Source organism: Elephas maximus, chromosome 1 (assembly GCF_024166365.1).
Source record: "Elephas maximus indicus isolate mEleMax1 chromosome 1, mEleMax1 primary haplotype, whole genome shotgun sequence".
Taxonomy (NCBI): domain Eukaryota; kingdom Metazoa; phylum Chordata; class Mammalia; order Proboscidea; family Elephantidae; genus Elephas; species Elephas maximus.
In genome coordinates, this window is record NC_064819.1 from 49,389,775 (window position 1) to 49,411,950 (window position 22,176).

At 45.6% G+C, this 22,176-nt stretch overlaps 1 protein-coding gene and 1 long non-coding RNA gene across 9 annotated transcripts in view; one reads left to right on the top strand and one right to left on the bottom strand.

The window, feature by feature from the left end:
* RREB1 (ras responsive element binding protein 1) overlaps window positions 1–22,176 on the top strand; it is a 190,340-nt gene that overhangs the window by 78,267 nt on the left and 89,897 nt on the right. Inside the window, exon 1 of one of the 8 annotated variants that reach the window (XM_049883046.1) lies at window positions 5,068–5,485. The exons of the other annotated variants lie outside the window; for them this stretch is intronic. The gene's annotated coding sequence lies outside the window, so the exon portion shown is untranslated. Of the gene's footprint in view, window positions 1–5,067; window positions 5,486–22,176 lie in introns of those variants that run through there. 8 annotated transcript variants of the gene reach the window in all.
* Window positions 201–5,130, bottom strand: LOC126075442 (uncharacterized). Its single transcript, XR_007517210.1, has 3 exons — window positions 5,044–5,130; window positions 4,285–4,381; window positions 201–655 (listed from the first exon to the last, which is right to left on the bottom strand). It is a non-coding gene; the product is annotated as an uncharacterized LOC126075442 (long non-coding RNA).

Sequence of the window (22,176 nt, forward strand, 5' to 3'; positions counted from 1 at the left end):
AATGCAGCACAACCAGCTCTTTCAAAGCAAGTTCTGGTCTCGTATAAGTTCTGCATTGTTTGTGTCTAACCACTCCGTAAACATACCATATATAGTAATGCTTGGACTCGCTATAACACACATTGCGAGGGAATCTCTCTTGTGATGCACAGACCCTTTGGCGCTTAGAAACAGACTCACATAAGCTATTTCTGGTGTGTCCTGGCTTCTTTTCTTCCCTTTTTTGGGGTGGGAGGGGGTTCTTTTTCATTCCATCTTTACTCTGGGTGAAACATGTTTCTGATCCTCATTTGTCTGGCACTCTGAAAGCTAAAGGACTGTACTACCACGTGAGGCGAAACTGAATTCTCTTTGCGCATCTGTTTCAGAACACAAACCTTGTATTTCTTAGCATCTTGAACGTCGCACATGCTTTGTGTTTTATGGTTCCTGGTCTTCCACAGTTTGTTTTCAGAGCTCCTGTTAACTTTGTGAGGGCGAACTCTCCCCTGTACCGGGGACTGATCTGTGGCCAGTGTACCCGCTCCTGATTTCTCCACGGGTCCTCCCAGAGCTGTCCTATGTGTTTACACCGCCTCTCCCTGAGATTGCCAGCACACAGGATGCAGCTCTCTGCAGACTGATGGCAACCGTTTCCCACTTGGCAGAGCTGGGTCTGTGGAGGAGAGAGGAGGTGGTAATACGAAAGAAATGCAGTTGTTTTTTTCCCTTTGGAATACCTAGGATACAGCATTTCAGCTTGTTGGAGTGAACGGTGTGAGGCGTTTGTAGTTCAGAGAAGAAATGTCTTCCTTTTTTCTCCTCTTTTCCTTCCTCCTCCTTTTTCCCCGTACCCCTCCTCAAATAAAGGCTATTGCCCTTCCTCTCAGGCCACGTGTATAGATGACCCTTGAGGAAAAGGTGGTTTGCAGCACTGGAATATTTAGGTGTTATGTAAATAGATAAGGTGGGCACTTTGTCTTTGCCTTGTTTTCTTTCACTGGCCTCATCAGTGTGAGTTATATTTTACTGTGTGACAGTTAATTTTACCATCCTTCCCGTTTCCTAAGCTGATAAGCCCCTCTCTGTCTGCCCTGATCAAGCCTCTTTGTTTGAGAAGTTCCTAATGCTGTTGAAGAACAGAGTGACAGTTTTCTTATTTACTGAAGTCTCTGAAGCACATTCATAACGCTCTTTATCGTATCTTTTTTACAACTTTATTCGTTTAACTAAATAATTGAATTGTTCCAAGGAGTGCAAGTGACTGATAAGTTAAAGGCTTCCTCAAAAACGGCAATGAGGTCAGGGAGGAAAAAAAACTTAAAATTTTTAAGGCTATGTGTATTCATTTCAAACTATTAACAGCATTTGGTAGATGATATCAGAGTGAGACATTGGGCACTGCCCAGAATACCAATTACCAGTATGGAAGCAGCAAGTGATTAGCTAATACCCACCCAGGTGACTTAAAAGTAATACATCACTTAGGTGGAGGGTGCTTATTTGACACGGTAGGTCCAGAACATCCAGCTGATGTGCCTGTGAGTGAGAGAGAGCCATTGGGGTAGGGAGGTGGCGAATATAAAATAAAGCTTTCAAAAGCCCACATAGGTGTTGGGAGATCCTGATGCTAACAGTCCTGCCCTTCTTGATTCATGATAATCCTTTAGGCCCTCTCTTTACCACCACCTTGTCTCTCCCATTTTCCAGTCAACAGATTAGAACCAGAGTTGGGGCTGGGGTGGAGAAAAGCCATCAGAAGGGGATACCCTGGGAGCAGTAAGAAAGGGTGGCAGGTGATAAGTAAGAATTCAGAAAGTGCCCGTTACCATTGGGGAAATGGATAAGAGTTATAGTGGGTTTTTCTGTGTTACTTCTTACAATTGTATGTGAACCTACACTAACCTCAATAAAAGTTTTGATGAAAAAACATGGCCAACTGAGGCCATATGGTATAGGGGGAAAAGTCAACGAGGGATAGACAGTACAGTAGTTTCTGAAGGCAGCGTTGTATAACAGTTGTTCGTTATGATGACCCTTAGTCATCTTCCCCCAAAAGATTAATCATATATTGATTCACTGCACTCTGCTTAAGGAGATGGGGAAGTTTGGAATACACTTTGGAATGATTTATACCCAGGAGTTTTATATGGAAAATTATTTTGCTGAGATTTATAGAAGGAAATTACTCATTAACAGGGTCAAATGGAATTCACATAACATCGCCAGGTTGTTTGTCTGTGTTCCTCATGTGAATAATTCTTTTGCATTTATAACTAAAACCCAAAACCAAACCCATTGCTGTTGAGTCGATTATAAATATATAAAGTGTCATGAATTTTTAAAGGCAGATGATAAAGAAGACTCTTGGGTACCCAAGAGATCATAGGTAGCTTGGAAGATACAGTCTCTGTAGAAAAAGAATCCAAAATTTAACCACTCATAAAACTTAAGTATTTAAATCACGTTAACCTTAAACCAGCAAATGATCAACTTTAGAGCTGGAAAGGACTTTAGAGGTCCCTTGACCTCTATCTATGAGTCTTTGTTATGCTCAATGTTCTTCTGTAGTTCGAGTCTGAGCAAAGACTTGCTTGGAAATTCTCCTGATGGCTGGAAATAAATTGGGTCATTCGGGTTTCAAAAGCTCGGTACGGAGGGTCCCAGACCATACCTGTTAGTGCCCAGAATTGAACAAGGCATCAGCATGGCACTTTTGTCCAGGAGAGGGTAATCCTAACTTTGAAAAGTAACGTTTGCTCACTTGGCAGAGATTATTCTGTTTTTCAGGTTGTTTGCAAATTTTATTCTTTTCAGTAGCTCCATTTTACAACTGGAGATTTGGCGATGTTGCACCAAATCTCTTCCTCTCTCTCTTTCTCTCGCTCCATGGTTAAGTATTTATGGACGTGGAAATCCCCAGAATAGCTGATACATGCTGATGGTTCACAAGCATTTTGGGTTTTATCTGCTTTACTTAGAGAGTATTTATACATTTTAAACACTCATTTATCAATTTTCAATAGTATTAAAACTTGCTTAAAGTTCCTTTATGCACTTAGATTTGCTGTCACACATAGTTAACACATGAATGAGCTTGGCATAAGCCATTCTGTTCCTGAATCAAGTTGGGTTTTTTTGTTTCTTTTTTTAATAAAAGAAATTGTTCTCTTTGAAATGTAATTAATTTTGACATTCAGTCTTCTAGTAGCATGAAAACCATACCTCCTGATTGCCAGTGCTGATGATGGATTTATTCTCTTACGGGTAGATGATTGAGACACTGTCGAGGGAAGGAAATGTGTATGAATTGCATAAAAGAAATAGAAATTAGTTCTCTGAATGCTAGAAGCTCAGAGCAGATTGGAAAAGTAATAAAAACCATTACTTCCCAAGACCCAAGAAGCAAGTCGTAGGTCCGTGTCTCTGGGGTGGGGACAGCACATGGAGGCCTTGCTGGGGGGTGTGGCTGAGGTGGAAGGGCTTGGGCTCCCGCTCTCTGTGATAGCTGTGGACTGGCCCTGCAGCTGGCTGGAGGGATGTGCGGACATCTGCTGGCTGGGTGGGACCTTGAGAACAACTGTTGAGAGGTTGGGGGTGGTGGAGATAGAGGTGAAGGGAGGGAGACATGCAGACATGGATTTGAACAGTTGCTGGCTGCCTGGAGACCAGCCTCCACGAACCAGAGGCCCAGTGACCTCCTCTGGGCCTGGAGGCCGAGGGTGGAGGAGGAAGGGAAGGAGTGCTCCTTCACCTCATACTAGATGCCCCTTGAGCACTTGAAGGACATGACAGAAATTTGTTGGGCAGTTATTAGCATCTCGGCGCATAACATCCATTATTTATCTTAAAAGCTTTTTCCTCTTCATGTAATTCTTTTATTTAAATTCAGTGCTGTTGGCCTGCCTGAAACACTGACCAAAATTGCTTTCACTGGCTATAGTGTTATTTATAAGTGCATGTGTGTGGGGTGTGGGGGTGGGGGTGGGAGTTGAGACAGAAAGAATTTCAACAATTAATTTAAGGTTGTTGGAGGTTTGAAATGTTACTTGATTGCTGGTCTTAGCCAGGATGTCAGCAGTAGTCATGTGGTCTGTGAGCCAGGCCTCACTCAGGAGCAGCAAGCCCTGGCAGCCTCTGGGCTGAGAAGGAACCTCCAAGTGGGTGGGATGTGCTGATTTGGGAGTCACTTAGCCAAGGACTGGTTTTGGTCATACCCTTATGTCTCCATAAAGATTGCACAGCTCAGGGGCGTGACACAAGAGTGGCCCGAGATTTATCTGGGTATAAGTTGGTGGTACTTACAGAGTCCACAGTGGTGAGGCCAGAGGGGAACAGCTGAACTGATCAGGATGTTCAGGTCCTGTGACCCTGAGGAGAAGGTGGCCCAGCCAGGTTGGGACTAGGGAACACAGAGAATCATCCTGTTAAGCTCTTGAAAATAAATTAGTGACATGTGGACAATCGGTAGGAGTCTGAACGCACAAACCGCTTTGGACATGAGTAAATGAAAAGGGAATTTTGACTGCATAAGGCTTAAGATGTACAAATTCCCAGGAATTTACTTGTGGCTTGATTTTCTCTTATGGTCATGAATATGGGAGAAGTAAACTGAGGAAGTTAGATTGCAAAAATTATATGAAATTGCTTATATATGGCTTTCATTTTCTACACGTGTATTTTCCTCCCATGTTTCTCTTACAGATAAACCACAAGGACTCTGATTTGAAGATACGTTATGAGTGTTATAAGCTCCCAAATAGTAGGGAGTTCGTGGGCCTTATGAAAGAGTAGGAGCGAGACGTGGTGCTGAGTTCCCTTTAGCTTTGTGTTTATTGATAAACCTACTTATTATTTACTTGCAGATCATTCCCATTTTATCTAGTGTCATAAGAGAACATGCCACAGTGTTAATTCCTTAATGAAAAAGAAAGACGTAATCCCATTTTAAGGTACATGTGGAGGCTATTAGTCTCCCTAAAATCTAAATGTTATAAGTACGAGGTCATGTGACTTTCTCATAGCTCTTGAAAGACATGAAAAAGAGGGGAGGGAGCCACTTACCAAAAACGCAGCAGTTGCTAACCAACAGTTGCCATCAAGTCAGTTTTGACTCACGGCGACCGCCTGTGTGTTGGCACAGAATTGTGCTCCATAGGGTTTTCAGTGGCTGATTTTTTTTTGGAGTAGATCACCAGGCCTTTCTTCTGAGGTACCACTGGGTGGGACTGAACATCCAACCTTTCTGTTAGCAGCCAAGCGCATTAACCGTACCACTTGGGGATTCTAAAACAGTTGCTCAAAAGCGATAAGAATATTAGAGAAATTCAACTTTTAGCATTGGGGCCTTTATTGTTTTTAACTGTGGTTTTACAGCTGAGTTATGTGACCAAATGTATTACATGAGTGTTTACCTTTTTTTTTTTTTTTCCACATGGAAGTACCTAAAGAGATGGAATGTGACACACCCAGGGAATGAGCTGCTCAAGGAGCTGTGTGCTTGAGGGTGAGAGCAGCAGGGCCCCTTCCTCTCATCGCTCCTATTAGCCAGTGCTGAGTGGAGATCAGAGGGCCACTGAGCCTCTCAGTGGATGAGTGTAAAATGTGTCCGTGTGGATCTGCAAAGGAGTTGTTCTCTTGCTCTCTGTGGAAGAGCCAGGTAGAATTCCAGCGAGAAATTCTCCAACCTTTGGGATTAGTTGTTGGTCCCACTAGAAGTCCTCCTCATAGATAGCCCTCCACATAAGTGTTGTGTTGCTCTACAGACCAGGAAGGCCCTCTGTGATTCTATTCTGTTCTTTTATTCTCTCTTCCCAGCTCCCTTCTAATTGTGTGTATTTCTTAAATATTCTGATTAAGTTGTTGAGGTGTTCTGGATGGCTGTTTGTTTTAGCTGTGTGTGTGTCTGTGTCTGCATGGTGTTAACTTTTGGGAGAGGAGACCCGTTTATTATGTTTAATTCCGCATAGTCTGGTAGGTGGTATCCAGTGGACAGCAAACTTTTCCTAGGATAGCTAGAGACTATGTTTTTTGGTTTTTGTTTTTTAAGCAGCTTTGTGGCTAAGTGCTGATGTTTTTACCTTATAGAGATCCCCTTTCTCCCATTTGGGCAAAATACATTATCGATTCATAAACGATTGACTAAATAAAGTTGAAACCTTTTACTCCTGGCCTGCCCTGCAGGGGCGGGATTGGAGTCAGGATTCTAGTAATGGGGTCTGTATGCTCTGCTTCACGGGACTCTTGATCCGAATCTTTCAGTGTGTTTGTTTTTCACATTTTCAATATGTCTTAGCATACTTAGCTCAGTTTTAAGCCACTGTTACATAATTACGAGGGATTTTAACAGACCCCAAAATAGGTTAAAAAAAAATTATCTATTTCGGTGGATAAAGTAAATGAGAGTAGGGTAGAATTCCTTCTAGCTGATTTTGTTATAAAACACCTCATATCTGTGTTTACTAGCTTGGACCCACTCAGGCTGATCGTTCGAATGTCCTTTCAGTGATAGTAATGGGAACTGTTTTATTCAGGTTAAGCTAAGCTATGTTGAAGTATCACATAAACATTGACATCTCAGTGGTCAACCCATAAAATGTCATTACTTGTTCAGGTGAAACCTCTGTAGGTTTAGCAGCTCTCTAGTATGGTTAGTATAGCCCTCTTCCAAACAGTGACCCCAGGATCCAGGCAGCGTTTACCATAGAACTACCTCTTCCATTCTGCATGGCTTCCGGGGTGCCACAGTAAGGGGACAGAGATGGAGGGTCACAGGCCAGCTTTTAAAAGCTTCAGTCTGGAAGCAATGCTGGTCACCTTTGCTCACAGCCCATTGGCCGGAACTTCTAGTCACGCGGCCTGCCCGACTGCAGAGGTGCTAGGGAATATCTGTGAGCCCACAGATGTTCTCTGAGCAGGCAACGTCTTTGCCACAAGTGTTTTTGCCACCCTCCTTTCTCATTTCATCTCCTGTGGCTCAGATAAATCAACTAGAAAAGGCGTACGCCTGGGGCATAAAACATGACTTAGCTGTTCCATGGAGCAGTGCATCCATCACACAGTGCAGTGCAGCACCCAGACCAGCAGCAGCAGCAGCAGCAGCAGCAGCAGCAGCACCTGAAACCTTGTTAGAAATGCAAATTCTCAGGCCCCACCCCAGGCCTATGGAATCAGAAACCCTGGCAGTGGGGCCCAGCAATCCTTGTTTTAACAAGCCCTCCAGGTGCATGCTCAGGTTTGAGAACCACTGCTCCAGATGAATGGAATGTCTTTAGCACCCCTTGACCTGACGATGTGTGAGTTAACCCAGAAGAGCAGGTACCCACTTGCTAGTGTGTGTGAACAGTAAGCCTGGGTTAGCTGTGAACACATGCGTGATGATAGCAAGCACTTTGGTAGTTTGCACCGTGTCCCAGACAGTGTTTACATACTTAACTCACCTGTGTCTCACAATGAACAAATGAAGTAGGTATTATTATCATCTCCATCTTACAAATGAGGAAACTGAGGCACAGAGAGGTTAGTAAATGCCTAAGGGAATGCCCCTTACCACAGAGGGTAAGTGGTAAAGCCTGGACTTGAACCCAGGCGATGTAGTTCCAGAATCCATTCCTTAGCTTAATCCTCAATGCGATTCTGCCTAAGTGATTTCAGGGTGCTAATCCAGCAGGCCCTGTGGTAGCTCTTTACTTTTTCTTGAATAGAGACAGTATGTCAGAACTAGCAGGAAGTGCAGTGTGTCGGTGTCATTTCACATAAAACATGAAGCTCCCTCATCACGCGCTTCATTCGTTGGTGGTTTGTGTATGTGGTATGGGCTGCTGACACAGATTGGCCAATCCTTGAGACGCGTGGCCAGGGAGCAGTTGCCCAGTCATTTACAACTGAACAATAAATAGAACGAAGGAGGTAGTGGGAAGTGGTTTCTCAGAGGGAGGCAGTTCGTTTGTACCAGAAGAACATTTTCTTCGGTTAACGTGTGTGTAACTTTCAGGCTCTCCTGCCTCCTCGCCTTCCCTTTTGAGTCTTATCTGGTCTTTCATTTTCCGTGGTACCGTGTTCTCAGTCTCAGGGATGCATGGTTCCACGAGGTGGTCTGAAGAAGGTGTGTGTTGAGTCTCTACGAGCTGGACTTTCATCTTAGTAGGAGAAAACATGTTTTTCCTTCCAAGAAACTTGGTAAAAGGGTTGCTCTCCTCCCAGCGGGAATATTCAGATAGAATTAGGCTGCGTTTGACAACCTAACCTTTTGCATTTTGAACGGATTGAAAAGGACTTTCTAAATGACTTTGAGAACCACCTTTCAAGCAATTCTGTTTCACTGTGTCCGTTCACAATTTTAAATTATTAACTGCATTTTCTTTCTTCCAGGTGGGCCTGGTATTTGTTGTTTGGTTGCACTTTGCTGGCCCCATGCATTCCCTTGCTTCCTTTGTCTGTTCTGCTCAGCAGACTAGAACTGAAAATGCTCTCTGGCAGCTCTGCCCAGGACAGTACCAGCTTTGACTCTAGGTTAGGAGGTAGAGGATAAAGATAGAATCACCCCTTTCGGTTTTCATATTGGCTGGGAACAGCTGTGAAACTTTGTGTAGCTATGAACATGACATTTCATTCCAGAGTTGCTGAAATTTTTCATTTTCTGCAAGCCAGGGCTTAACCACAGGGTTTTCACACTCAGAGTCCAGAGTCTTCCTTTGAGAAGCAGTTAGCTTGTCTTGGATTTTCGTAGTTTAAGAGGGCAGAGATAGTCCAAAGGGTAGGGCTGGGGTGGGGGAGGGGCTGTTTGCATAAGTCGTTTTGAAGACCCAGCCACTTCATTTCCCTTCCTCACTTTAAATGATTTAATTTGCTTAGGTACTCTAACAGAAGTAGAGATAATTGAAGTAAGTTTTGAGTCAAATCTAAACAAAAGAAGAAAGAACTCACCTGAAAAAGAGCCCCCTAACTCACACTAACTGAATCATTTACCCAGGCCAGCCTAACCTGCGAAAAGAGCCGGGGAACGCAGCTGGGGGTGCGGAAGGGGTGGTTTGCACCCCTGGACTCCAGTGAGTTCCATACAGATAGCCCAGCGACATTCTGCATCAAGGCACCGCTGGGTTCGAATGGCCAAGTTCAGCCTGGAAGAGATTTTAAAGCCATTTTGGGTTGGCTTTTGGGAAATGTTTTCTCTTCTCATGTAGACTGAGTACCCAAAATATATGCTTATGGAATCTGCTTTTTTACTGTCTGGGCAAGCAGCACGTGAATCGGGCATCTGTATGTGCAGAGGAGAGTGGGGAGTAACAGGCTTGCCTCTGACAACAGGAATAAAAGATGCAGCTATTTGAGAGAACACGGTTTCCCCTCTTCCCTTTAACCAGCCGTCAGAAACAGGGTTGTACTCACTGTCAGGAGCAGGAGAGAGGAGGCCCACTCTTGTTCAGGAGCACCTGGAGAGCATGTGGTTCTGAATGCCTAAGCTAACTGACAGGGTTCCGTCTGTACACGGCACCAGTCCCTGGCCACTGGGGAGGTCTTTGTCCTTCTCTGACTTGCGCTGGGGTCCTGCGGTCCTTAAGCCATCAGTTCCCCTGTTCTCTTCTTCCCACTCAACAGCATATGGCCTCACTTCCTCTTTTCTTGAGATTTCTCATTGTTAGCTGCTGTCGAGTAGGCTCTGGGCTTATGGCAACCCTGTGCACAACGGAATACAACACTGCCTGGTCCCACGCCATCCCCATGCGTGACTGGTTGCAGATCAGACCATTTGATCCATAGGGTTTTCATTGGCTCATTTTTGGAAGTAGATGGCCAGGCTTTTCTTCTTACTTCATTTTAGTCTGGAAATTGTCTGAAACCTTTTTGTCATCATAGCAACCCACAAGCCTCTGCTGCGGACAGGTAGGATCTGCACATGAGGTGCATTGGCTGGAGTTGAATCCAGGTCTTCTGTATGAAAGGCAAGAATTCTACCACTGGGATTGTTACTAACCAAAAAACCAAACCCAACCCACTGCCGTCGAGTCGATTCCAACTCATAGCGACCCTATAGAACAGAGTAAAACTGCCCCGTGGAGTTTCCAAGGAGCGCCTGGCGGATTTGAACTGCCGACCTTTTGGTTAGCAGCCGTAGCACTTAACCACTACGCCACCAGGGTTTCCTGGGATTGTTACTACTCAGTCAGATATTCAAGTGCGTGCTGCGTGCCCAAGATTAAGGCCCTTCAACTTGAGCTTCCTCATGTACCCCTCTAATGTTCCTCTCTGTTCCCTTTCATCCTCCCAGGCTCAGGAGGAGGTTCGTGGCCACTTGTTGCTAATGCTTTCACTGTTCCAGACACCACGTTCTCCCCTCCTTTCACCTCATTTCTGCTATTCCTTCTGTCCTTTGGCTCTGTGTTCAGCCAGTATCTCTTCCTCACTATCTGTTTCTGTCTCTGTTCTTGTGCCCCTCTCCGTCTCTACCTCTCTCCCTCCCTTATCTCCCTTTCCAGACCCCTTTCCTTTTCACAGATGCCTTTTCTTTAGCCTTCCTGTATGTTCAGGTCTTCTTTTCAAAAGGATTCATAGACTTTGCTGCTCTACCTTCTAGTTACCATTTTTTAGCCTTCCTTTGTCTTTTTTTGGTGGCAGAGTGTTTCTCAGTATTTGTGCTTCCACTTGGTGTCCACCTGTCAAACCTTACCACCTGGGTTCTGCTTCTGTTGGAGTGAAGCTTTGCTCTCTCAGTGACGATATCCTTGCTGAGTTAAATAATTTTTCTCCATTTTTATTTCTTTTTGACGTCTTTTGGAGTTTTAATAATGTTCAATTCAACCGATATTAGATATATTTTTGCCCTGAGCAAAGCAATGGACTGGTTGCAATGGAAGATAGAAAGATGAATAAAACACGTGGTTCCTGACCTGTGGGAGTTAACATTCTAATGGGCAGGATATCCCCCCCCAACACACACGCACACGCACATGCACGCGTGCACACGAGATGCCCAGGGAAGCAAGAACCAGAAAATATTTCTCCGAAATAGTGGAGAATGAGCATCTTTACAGGCAGAGGAAGAAACGATCAGAGAGGGAATGATTACAGATATAAGGCTGGTGGACAGGAGATAGTGCTGGAGACTGTCCTGGAGGCTGTAGGAATGGGCCGGTAAGGTGGAGGGGGTGGTAAGAGAATGAGGAATAAGGTGCAGAGGCAAGGGAGCAGAAATAGGTAACAGATGAGGCAAGGCTGCCTGCCAAGAGGAGGGCAGGCCAGGCGCCATGACAGCTTGAGGGCGTGACTGTCTTTTCTGGAAACTTCTCTCCTTAACTCTGTCTTTCTTCCCCATTCCTTTACTCAGTAAATACCTATTGAATGCCTCTGTGTGCCTAGCCTATGAGGGTAAAATAATGAGAAATAGAGTCTCTACCTGGGTATTCCTATCTGGAGCTTCACCCCGGAGCTGGTCCCATGGCTACCTGCCTTTCCTCCTCTTCCTGTGACCTAAGGTGAGTGCTCCTCATGTTCCCTCCTTGACGTCCTCATCTCAGGCTAACAGCTCACCTGGATTCAGGTCTCAACTGTGTGTGGAGGGGTCCATCCAATACCCACTCTTCAGCCCCGCTTTCTCACCTGTATACTCATCCCACAGTACCTAGACATTCTCCCAGATTCACCTCGTTCTTCACTTCCAGTGTCTTTAAAAAGGAATTCAGCCCATCCCCCCTAACAATCTAAAACTTCTTGCCAGTTTCCATTCTCTTGCCCTAGGGATTCCAGCCTGTGGCCCTCGAGATGATTCCTTTCCTTCATCTGCTCTTTCCACCCCGTGTCCTGTCTGTCTTCAGGTCTTCGTTTCTTCTGGAAGGTGTTGAGGTTTACCTTTCCTTGTGTGTTCCCTTTGTTCCCGTCTCTAGTCAGGCCTCCCTCCCCTGAAGCCCCACACCATGTTCCAACAGGTTTTCTAAAGCTCTCTTACGTCATCTTTCTTCTGCCTCCACCAAGCACCCCTCCTGTCCCAGACCCGCTGCCCTTTCCCAGCCTCCATCTTCTGTAACAGAGCCCCCGCCCTGCAGCCCCCGGCTTCTCCCAGTCCTTTCTGGGTTCAGGACTCCTTCCAGCCTCTCTTCCACCTCAGATGCTCCTCCGCTTCCTGGACTCAGAATTAGTGTTCCATAGACAAGACAGCACTTAATTCTCATATCCTCTTGTGTTTTCTGCCTTTTTTCTCTCACCTGGGTGGTAAGCTGAAGGCAGACACTTCTACTTTTGCCTAGCTAGTCTTGTATTGGGTCAATAATTAACTAATTGCATTAGCTGAAAAAATGCATTTTTATCGTTATGAAATATTTGAGGGCCATTGGTAGTGTATTTCTCCCAAAATCTTTTGAGGGGAGATGTTAGGTCCTGTTTGTTTCTTTTTTCAGGTGGTTTATTTTTTAATTTCTGACAGCTTGAAGGTCAGAAAAACATTGGTCAGTTTTCACCTTCAAAGGACTGATGAAGAAACAAAGATTCAGCCAGCCCACCCCCCAAACGCCTTTTAATGAGTCACTTTCCCACTCTCCCTGGTTGAGACTGTCTTGAATTTTATAATTTATTTAATCCTGCCTTTTAACTTGTTCGTTTTGTCTGTGTATTGCAATCTGAGAACAACCGTTGAGTGCATAGGGGGACCGATGGTTTTAATTATTGCCTTCTGTTTAAAAGACTCACTGAGGAAATGCTTGTTACCTTTTGTTAATTGCAAAACAAACATCCTTCACGAGAGCACAGTCTATTCTGGGACCCCTTTGAGATTCCCCAGAATGGATAGGGCTTGGGCCATGTTTACGCCCATACGTGGAACTCTTACAGAAAACCTCCTCGGGGCCCTTGCAGAGTTTACGGTTTAGAGATGGTGACAGGATGTACAGATGTACAGAAAAACCCTGTTACTAAAAAGTGGCTTGAAGTCTGGGGCAAGCTGCTGAATGTAAGGAACTTGATATTTCAACATCAAACAGCCAAAGAATACTGGGGGAAGAATGCCATAGACCCGTTCTGACTAATATAATAGCCACCAGCCACCCGGGGCTAAATAAATTTAAATTGAAGGTAAAATTGATCACCTCAGTCACACTAGCCACATTGCAGGTGCTCAGTTGTCACCTGTGGCTAGTAGCTGCTGTATTGGGCAGTGTGGATAGAGAACAGTCCCACTATTCCAGAAAATTCTGTCAGCCAGTGCTGTGCTAGAGCGTACCAATACAATGTTTTATCTAGTCTCTAAAAAAAAAAAAAAAAAAAAAATTTTTTTTTTTTTTTTTAACATATTGGTTTCATATGGTAGGCTCTTTGAAAGAGGGAGGGCAGATATGGGTTTTTCTTTTGAGTTCAATTCTTGGTGAAGTTTTGTGTAGACTTGTGACCTTCTGTAAGCTGAGGTTGTTGGAGCACTTGCCATCACGTCAGCAGTTTATTGTGGTCCGTTGTCATTAGTGAGGTCCAGTTGGCAATGAATATGTGTGTCTGTACGGATAAGTGTTGTGTGTTAGGTTTTAACCACAAGCCTTTCATCTGCCACTGCTTGGGAGCCCTCCTTTCCCTGTTTTCCCGCCCCTTCTGGAGCTTCCCCTCTTCCCCTTTCCCCATCTGCTGCTTTCTGGCTCTGGACATTCTTAGGTTTTCTTATCTTTAGAACAAAACTCCTCTGTTAACCCTGCTCCCTGATAACCAGTCCCATCCTGCTATAGCCTCTCATACTGGTATTCTTCCCCTTCCTCTCAGCTAACTGCCTTGTCGCCCACCGCTGCCCGGCATCCTTTCTATCTCTCCCTCACCTCACCCCTCACTGCAGGTTGGCCTCTGTGTCCTTTCAGTTCTGCCTCAGTGATACGTGCCCATCCCTCCCTGACCTCATTTCTGTCTCTCAGACCAGTGTATAGCCTCCTACCTGGGTTGCGTGCCTCTAATCTCCTAAAACCATCAAATCCAGTTTTTAAAACTGCCAAAGCTTTTTAGAAATATGGATGTGATTATTTCATTCCATGGCTAAGAAAGGGGGGCCCTGTGGCCTACAGGATAAAGCTTCACCCCTCTAAGTGGAACTCTGACCTCCACATAACTTTGCCAGCCGCATTTTCTGCCATTTCCCGCACTCCTGTCCCTCCTTTCACACAGGCGGTGGTGTGGTCTGACGGGTCCCCAGGGTTTTGTTTTCACAGGCCAGAAAGTAACAAAACTTTTGCAGTTAGACACGGGCTTGCCATTTTTTTTTTCTTTTGCCAAGGAAGGGCATTAAAAAATAACCTCAACCATCTACTATCTTTATTTGATTTTAAATGGTGGCGTTTTAACCTAAATAATGAATTCAGTATTCTAAGAAACTGAATGAAGTGTCTGGTTTTTCTCATTTCACTGAAGAAGGATAAAAGCGCTGGCATATAGGAGCTAATGCTTTAGCCACACTGTTCTCCAGATGTGCCCTTTGGGTCTCTTTGCCATTCCCCATGCGTTTCCTTCTGGCTGGAATGCCGTTTCTTCCTACGTAGACATGAGCCGCAGCCTGTTTCCAAACTGAGGTTTGCTTTCACTCTCCTTCCTCACACTCCGAGCCTACCTCTGGTGTGCCCTGCAGCTCCAACATGCTTGGCTCAGGAACATCTTAAGCAACTAATTTTAACACCTTGCAGATAGCACAGGTTTTCCTGTGCATGCTAAGGCTTTGGCCTGGGCATATCTGAAAATGGTTACTGATGGGCCTGGAACTTAAATTGCAGGAAGCTGAGAAGACCAGTTTTTTTAATGACACATATGTTTGGTAGTAGAAGCCAGTGCGATGGTGAGTGTAAAGAAGTGAAACATTTTCAAGCCTGAGAACTTGGACAGGTTAATGTGTCCCTTTTTCTCTTTCTACGTCTAAAAAAAAAAAACTTAAGGGTGCATTTGCCTGATACGAGGTTGTGCAGAATATATGATTAGAACCAATAGCGTGGTGCTTCCAACATCTCCATGTAAGATAGGTGTAACTAGAATTATTTTGCATATCCATCTTGCAAATTCTAGTCTCTTTAGTGGGGTGAAAAAAAAGTCTTCACAATTAGTTTTTTTGTGGGGAGAGTCTTGAAAGCATTCTTACTTCAACTTAAGCAAAAAGATGTAAGTGAGCCTGAAAAAGAAGTTCTCTTTCTTAAAAGCATCAAGGAGTCCTTGGGTGGCACAAACCGTAAGCGCTAGGCTACCAAAAAGGTCATCCCTGTGAGCCCACCCAGAGATGCCTCAGAAGAAAGGCCTGGTGATCTTCCAAAAGGGCACCGTTATGAAAACCCTGTGGAGCACAATTCTGCTCCGAAACACATGGGATCTCCATGAGTCAAAATCAACTCGACAGTAACTGGTTTGGTTTTCTTGGGTGGTACAAACAGCTACTAACAGAAAGGTTGGAGGTTCAAACCCATCTAGAGGTTCTCAGAAGAAAGATCTGGCTCCAAAAAATCAGCCAATGAAAACCCTGTGAAGCACAGTTCTACTCTGACACACGCGGGGTCTCCAGGAGTTGAAATTATCTTGACAGCAAATGTTTTTTGTTTTGTTTTTACAAGAAATAAAAAGATGTTGGGTTTTTTTTTTTCTCTTACATGCTTGTCTTTCCTGCAAACAGTGTGTTCACTGTGGCCAGGTAACAGATTGTTATATAATCTGTTAGACCTTTTTTTCCCCCCTTTAGGAAAAATCTCTTTCAGATTGGGAGCGTGCCAAGATGCCCCTGGCCTTTAATGTAGTTTATGGGAAGATGTTTGTTATAATTTAAAATCTGTTAAGTAAGTGAGGCCATTCTCTTGGATTATATTTATTTTAACTTCTGCATTTTAGTTGTAGGGCCGGCAGAGCATGAGACGGGGTTTGTGTGAACGTGTATGTGCCTGGGTGCAGTGGACTGCATTTTCTTTCCAGAATTGTAATGAAGCATCTTAAGGCTTTGAGAAAGTTTCCTCGGGCATATTCAGCAAGTGTGGTAGATGCCGTTGTTTCGCAAGTTGTCTGTTTTCTTTGTCTGTACAGGTTGTTCCTAACTTCATGGCTGGGAGGAAGTTGGGGATGCTGAAGAGTGCTCACCTTGTGGCTGGTGGGGCTGAACCTGTTATCTGGCTCCTGTTCTCAGAACCCCGCCTCCCATTCCCCGCCCCCCAGGTCTGAGTGTCACCCTGTGGCTATAGGAGAGGAGTTGAAAAGAATGCAGGCTTCAGGATTTTGCTTGGGAAGGACTTAATTCTTCTGGTCTCTGCAGACCCTGTTCTATCTTGTCTGCTATCTAAAAACCAAACCTGTCGGCATCCAGTCGATGATTCCGATTCGTAGCGACCCTATATGACAGCGTTGAACTGCCCCATCCAAGGAGCGACTGGTGGTTTCCAACTGCCGACCTTTTGGTTAGGAACCAAGCTCTTAACCACTGTACCACCAGGGCTCTGCCTGTTATCTAGCCCCACACAAAAAAAAAAAGATCCTAAAAATACTGGCTCCATTTTGGAATATTGGTGTAGAAATTGATATTGTGGCCTGAATCTGTAACCTCGCTTCTAGAAGTCACTCATTTCCCTCCATTTTCTCATGGTCTTGTGCACCCTTATGCCCAGTCCCTGTCTCCAGTCTCCCATCCAGCCCTTTCACCTCTGAGGTTGTGAGGTGTTAAAGAACGTTCAGGCAAGGATGTTTTTCTGTGGTTGATTTTGGAAAGATTACGTATGCCCCAGAAAGGAACTCTGGGGGAATGTTTTGAACATCTAATTTGATCGTCATGTGGACCCATTGACCTCATGCATGCTGATGTGGTGCTGAGAAGATGGAACTCCTGTCCTTTAGTGGAAGGGAGTTAGGATCCTCTGTCCCCTGATGTATGAATCCCATTTGGTCGTCCCAGCCAGTAAGTGACATGCTCTGTCTGACAACCACCATCATGCACAAAAAAAGTAGGTTTCGCTATTCAGAGTCAGTAGATGCTCAGCAGGAAAGAAAGAAGGTGCATTCGAGACCCGACCTTATAAATGCACAGACACCTTATAAATGCACAGACAACGGCAACAGAAGCTTGTCAGGTGCAGAGTTAGGGCTGAGGGACGTCCAAAGCACCGTGGCTTGCCCTCCCGGTACAGATGAGAATACTAGTGAATTCTCGGCCTTTGGCTTGTGCATGGAGGTACATGCTGTACTGGTCTGAGTTTCAGTGGGTTAAGGAAGTTATTAAATGCTACTGAATCATTTTAATAGTAGTATAAACTCAGTTTAACTTGAGCTACTGTAACTGACTTCTGGGGTTTCTGGGATTTCTAAGGCTAATTCTTGTGTTTGTCACATATGGGGAGCAAATAGAGCCTGAAAGAGAAGTTTTCTTTCTGAAAAGCATCAAGCCTCTCCCACTTGGAGGCGCAGGGAGTGCTGGTAGGTTGGACTTCGAGACTTTTAAAGTTGGAACTGAAATGGATGCCGGGTAGGTGTTGCTCAGGCATTGTTCCAAGGTACTAGAGGCAAGTAATATTTTAAACAAGGCAAACAGCCCCTCTAGGCAAGCAGCAGGAAATCCAGCCCTTGGCTTCACGTTGTTGTGAGGTCAGCGGAAGATAAAAGTGTGGACTGTTGGAGGCGAGGCCCCTCCTATCGCTGGATGGCGAACTGTTAAGGGGAGATAAAGGGAAAGAGTAGGGATGTTCTTTTTGAACAAAAACATGAAGGTGCCTTTATCACATGCTCTGCAGTAAAATAAAGGGGTGAGCAAGAGATGGCTGAGTCGTAGGATACTTGAAGAGTGCTCTTTGAGAAGCAGGATTTGACTTCACAAATACACTGAAGTACTTTTGTGTCATGAGAACAGTGGTCCAGGTCGGTCCTTTTGCAACCAAGATAGTCCACTTGGTTAGGAATTTTTGCATTAGTTATTTCTTAAATTTAACAAGTGTTAACTTGGGTTTCCAAATGTTCGTGCTACCGAGATTTTCACTTTTTAGGCACGTGACCCCCAGGGACCTTGATGGAAGTGTTAGGCTGTCCTTGGGCTGAGCAGAAGGCCCCACACAGAGCCGGTATACGCTGTGTGGGCATCTGCAGGGCTGTCTTTAGGGGTGGTGAGTGCATGCCAGGCCTCTCATTGCCTTGGTTTCTCAGCAGTGTCTCCATCTCTTCTTAGGTTTACTTCTGAGGCCGGCTGAGCTATTGTGAAGGTGTGGCAGGGTTTTAAGGAAGGGACCTGTCCAACTGGTGTTTATCTCTCCTTTTTAGGCTTCCCTTCTTATTCTTTGTAACACTTGGGGAAAGCTTAAAGGTTTGCAAGGAGTCCCTGGTCTGCTGATAACTGAAAGACTAGAGGTTTGAGTCCACCCAGAGGCACCTGAGAAGCAAGGCCTGGGAATCTACTTCCGAAAAAATCAGCCACTGAAAATCCTATGGTGCACAGCTCTGTTTTGACATACATGGGGTTGCTGTGAGTCAGAGTTGACTCCGTGGCAACTGGTTTGGTTCATAGGTGGTTCGCAAAGAGGCTGTCTGTTTCCCCGAGTGGGATCTCGCAGGCTTATAAAGGGGGAACCCACGCTCAGGAGCCGGGGTATTTTCAGTGCTCTGGGTGAGCACAGCCAGACACAAATGAACACATGTGCTTTTCACTTATGGAGATTGTCTCTGAACCTACTGGCTTGGGGCCTCTGCTCCGTGTGGTGAAGCCCCAGCGCACTTAGACACCCCAGGGAGTGCAGTTGTGAGCTAATGACATTGCATTGGGGGCAGTGCAGCCAAGGAGGTCTGTGACTCCTTCAGCACTATGCTAATCCCCAGGACACTACCCCCCTTCTGAGGAGTGCCTCTGCTGTGAAAGCTCGTTAGTGTCCTTGGAGGGCAAGCACGGCCATTCTTGCCACTTCTGCTTCCAGCTGTCTGGACCAAGCCGGTAGACAACCGAGTCTGTAGACGGACACCAAGCAGTGTCCCATTCTGCCTGCAGTAGCTTTTCCTTTGCTCAATTTAAGAAAAACCATTTGCTCGCCAGTGTCTTGGGTTTGTTGGCTTGTGATAAACACTTACCAACCACTGTGTCTCAGGGTGTTTGTTTTTCTTCATATGTGCAGTGGTGAATCATTTTTTTTGTGGTAAAATAGGGAGAAAGGTCATCCACCACACCGCGTAGAGGGCCATTTATCCAGCTCCTGGCGGCTGGGCACAGTGAATCCTCAGGTTGTCATTTTCAGCTGATGGTTTGTCATGTCTGATCACCCACGTGACATGTTGACCACAGCTGGCCACTTTTCCAGTGGAGAGGGAAGATTTGACCTTCTCCTTCCATCACTTGGCAGGTCAGAGGAACGCTTTCTCAAAGCTGTTGGGGGAGAGCATTTTGAACAACCTTTTATCTTCACAGAGTAGTTTTAGTTTTATAAGGGGGCCAGCATCCTGAAACTGCCCTGAGTTATGGGAATTGGAACCCCAGCCCCTAGGTTAGCCACCTGCCCTGGGGTTGTTTCACTAGCAGGCAGCTTCCCAAGGGGAAAGTGGAGAATCTTGTTTCTGCTGTGGCCGACCCTTTACCCAAGCAGGAGCCTCGGGGCCTGTGACATAGTTGCAGGATATTGCCCAAAACTGTCTGCAAACTGCTCCTCAACTTTACCCCAGCTTCTTCCAGAAAGCTGCAAATGTGACTGGGGGTACTCATATCCACTTCTTAGGAGGTCACAGAACGATCCAGTTACTAAAGCTCCGCCTGGAAGTCTGAGGCAAGTTGCTGGGCGTAAGCTACACACATCCATATTCCAGAGTTAGGAGCAGAGAGGTGCTGGTGAATTTGGGGAAGGAAGAGCCACACTGGCGTGTGAGCCCGAAGTGCTCGCTTCTGTGATAAAGCAAATATGAAGAAGGATTTGTTGGAGTGGCAAACTGAAACCAGAGGAGTTTTATTTCCTGCTGGCCATGCAGCCTGGCGGGCGTGTCAGCAGCTGTTCTCATCGTTACTGGCAGCGGGATTGCATTCGTGATAAGACACATAATTTTTATATTTAATTTTTAAATTCAAGGGGCGGGGCGGATGTTTTTAATAGATGGCAAATCTGGGCCCCTGCCCTCAGCACATGGCCACTGTGGTCAGTGAGGCCGCGGTGTGGGTCAGGGAGCTGGGGGGCCAGCCTAGGTGCTCACTGGGAATGTTGGGAGGTGGACAGCCTAGAATGTGGATAGCCCATCATATCCCATCTGTGAAGCGTCCTGGTACATGCTCCTTTGGCTGATTTCTATACTGTAAGGTATGGAGCGTGGGTATTATTAGCTTAACTTTTCAGGTGAGGAAACCGAGGCTCTGAGAATTCAGTGGCTCCCTTGGTGGCAAGCTAGGCTTCCCGGCCAGGATTTAAGACTCCACTGTGGGTGCTCTCTAAGTTAAACCTTGCTGGGTCATTCTCCTGTGGGTGCTTCTGGATCTTACCGGATTGTAAAAAGGGGACTATCCTCGCAGAAGTGCAGGATCTGGGAGTCAGAAGTATTACCTTAACCTGGCCTCCTGCCTGCTGTAGGACTTAGGTTTTTTATTTTCTCGTGATAAAATATGTATAACAAAGCATTCGCCATCTTAACCATTCTTAAGCGTGTGATTCAGTGACATTAACTGCACTTAGCATGTTGTACAGCCGTCACCCCTGCCCACGTCCAGAAGTTTTTCATCGCCCCACACAGAAACTCAACACCCCTTAAGCAGTAAATCTCCACTCCCACCCGAGCACCTGGTAACTACCAATAAATTTTGGTCTCTATGCATTTGCCAGTTCTAGATACCAGATACCTCATAGAAGTGAGATAACACAGTGTTTGTCCTTCAGTGTCTGACTTAACATAACGCTGCGTAACATGTACAGAACGTTGTTTCTCTTATGGCTGAATCCTGTTTGGTTTATCCATTCGCCTGTTGATGGACACTTGGGTTGGTTCCACTTTTCGGCTACGGTGAATAATGCTGTTATGAAGATTGGTGTACAAGTCTCTGTTTGTATCCTTTCTCAGTTTTTTGTGCACACGTATGGGTATGTATGCATACATATACACATGCCTAGAGGTGGAATTGCTGGAGGACTTTCTTTTACAATATCAATTGCTAGTGGTTTTTTTAATGGTTGAGTACTCCCAGGAACAGCAGGCTCACTGCTGTATCAGGCATCAGTCCATTTGTGGACAGCATTAGCTGTTCAGAGTTCTAATATAAAGAACTATGGAGTCTCAGACATGCTTCCCATATCCTCTCCCATCTGTACCTAATTCCTGTCCCTGGTGGACGCTCCCTCCGCACACCTGCCCTTCTGACGTTGGCAGCTAGCTCTTCAGTGCCTTCAGTTCTTTCTCCTCAGTGGGCTGGGCATCTGCAGTTCCTTCAGCCATTTCTTGTTTCCCAGTCCTTTGGTTGGCTAGTCATCCTTCTCTGAATGGTTTTTTGTGACCCTCTTTGTGATGCAGTGGAAAGTACAAGAATTTTGGAGTCTGGGCTAGAATCCTGGCCCTGCCCCTGCCCCATAAGGCTTTATAAATATCCAGCAAATAATCATTACCTTAGAAGCTTTTAGGAAGGAGTAAACAGTATAATACATGTAAAGCCCCTCACACATCTTATGGCAGTCTGTCACAAATGTATGCCCCTAGTCACTCAGTCAGGAAGGGAGAGTCGTAGTTGGACAGACATGTGGACTAGACTTCTGCTACTTTGAGTTAAATTGTGCTATTACTTAGAGCAACATCCTTTTTTGATTTTTAAATTCCTCAGCTAAGGTATACCGTGGAGACCTCTCTCCACCCTTTCCTGTACCTGTGTCTGCCTGATAAGCCAGCAGAGCAGATCTTAGGGTTTGCTGGCCATGGGGCTCCCAAACTGAATCCCCTCCAGGTCTCTCCTGTTGGTGCATCTTGGGTCTTTCTTGCCCCCACACTGTAGGTGTAGGTGGGAGTGCATGCCCTCCCGCCTTTGCCTCCTCTGCCTGGTATGAGGGCTTCCATGTTTAGACACAGGTCACCTTGGTGGCTCCTTCCCCACCAGCTTCCTCGGACACAGTGCAGAACATACAGGCTTCTGGTAAGTTGGGCAAGAAGGTGATGAAATACCAGGTCTCGGTGGCCAGGCAGGAAAACAAGTTTAGGAAAGGACCAGCTTGCCCAGGAGGGAGCGGGCTTGGACTTTGCTCTCCCACAGCTGGTCGTCCCTGCCTCCCACAAGAGCTTGGGGCTTTGTAACAAATGGCT